Genomic DNA, 1,820 nt, shown 5'->3' with positions numbered 1-1,820 from the left:
TTTTAGGGTCACCTTAAAGGCACCTCAAAGGCACAATAGAATTGTTGTTATATAATTCATAATTTCTCGAATTGTGTTTTACTTAGATTTTCATTTTATTCAAGTCATTATTGGTTGAATTGTGACTGAAGAGGGTTAGGATCAAGCTGAAATATTTCTAAACTAGCAATTTTATATGCATACCTCGTGGTTTCTGCAGTGGCGGCGTCATTTTGACTGACTGAGGACGACGTTAAATCAGTAATGTAGCGGCTCAAAACGGATTTTTCCGAATTGCTGCAGTTACTGTATCCCCCATCTTCATACTTAACAGTAGTGAGTTTATGTATCTGTGTTTTTTTGTGACGAAGACTGGTAGCTTGAATTTTTTTTAACTTTATTTAAAAACAACGTGTTATTTTGAATTTGAATTTGACCTAAAGGGCCACTCGTGATGTACATATTGGGCTGTTCCATTAAAAAAACCATACAGGGGTTGGACGAACCTTTTCAAGTCAAAAAGAAATTATTAAAAATGTGTCGATACCCGAAATGGTAGATGGCAAAGTTTGCAAAAATACCCTTGGAAAAAAATATTTCATATCAAAGTGGGCGGTGTAAAATCAGTCTTTAACCTCCGGGAAATTTTAGAATAACTTTATACCCCATTGGAAAAATGAAAGAATACCCCCTGGAAATTTTTCTCGGATTACCCTCTGGAAATGCTCGTCCACCCACATGTATGGATATAAAATGGAATGGCCTATTGATGCTTCCCTCGACTTCGGCACATGTAGCCTTACATTGTCGAACGTGTCTTTTCCGCATCGTAGGCAGTAGTTGCTAAACAAACGGACACAACTCGCATTAAGATATAAGCTTTGCTTCCAGAACGGAAATTCGGAATGTAAATTCCCTCTACAAGATTATCTTCTACATAGTTCAGGCATATTTCCAGGGGTTTTCTGCTGAAACTCAATCTTCATGAAAAATAAAATTAGCTATGGAAAAAGGTAAATTAGTGAAGAATGTCTTCAAATATTTGATATTATAGCACTTAATTCCGCAAAAAGGCATAATTTTCTTGGGACTTTGCCCCATAGACCACACCAGGACTGTCCTGGACCAGTTGGTTGGGCTGTTTACAAGGCCCCAGACCTCCTGTCTGCTTTTTTCGAGCCTAAGGCACATTCTGAAACTCAATCTTTTGATTAAAAACGGTAGCAGCTCCAAATCCTGGAAATTTGCCTGAGTTTTCTAAATTACACGTTTTTTTATAAGATACATACAAAATTTTTGAAGCCTAAAAATGTTCTTAACATGTTCTTATTTACACCATTTTGTTAACATTTTTGCCATTTTCCTAAGAAATAGGGTGTTGTTGAGTCCATAAAGCCTTTAAAATGTTATTAACTTATTCTAAACATTTTGGTCAGCAAAGTCTTATGTTCTAATATAGTTTGTTCTTATTTAAACAAAGCGTGCAACTGAATACAGTTGATGTTCTTTTGATAAAGGCTACAAGAACGCCGTCCGTCTCATTTGAATATGAACTTTTAAAGCCTTGTCTTTCCTCGTTTAATCATATTGATTATTATTGTTATTTTTTATGTCCTGGTTATCTTTGGAATTATTTTTGATATGCGTAAGTAATTTTTCTAACGGAAACACCCGAAAACATCCGGGAAATAGAAACACGGAGGTCAAAATCCGGCCCTTTCGAGTGCTTCTGTTAAAAAATATGACGCCATCTTGACTTACGCATAGGGCATATCAAGAAATCGAAAATAAATTTGAAAATTGCTTTGAAAATGAGAAAAGGGTCCATTTCATCTGGCTTT

The sequence above is a fragment of the Clytia hemisphaerica genome, unplaced genomic scaffold (assembly GCF_902728285.1).
Source record: "Clytia hemisphaerica strain Z4C2 unplaced genomic scaffold, Clytia hemisphaerica genome assembly, whole genome shotgun sequence".
Lineage (NCBI taxonomy): Eukaryota > Metazoa > Cnidaria > Hydrozoa > Leptothecata > Clytiidae > Clytia > Clytia hemisphaerica.
Note: the sequence above shows the minus strand (reverse complement) of the source record.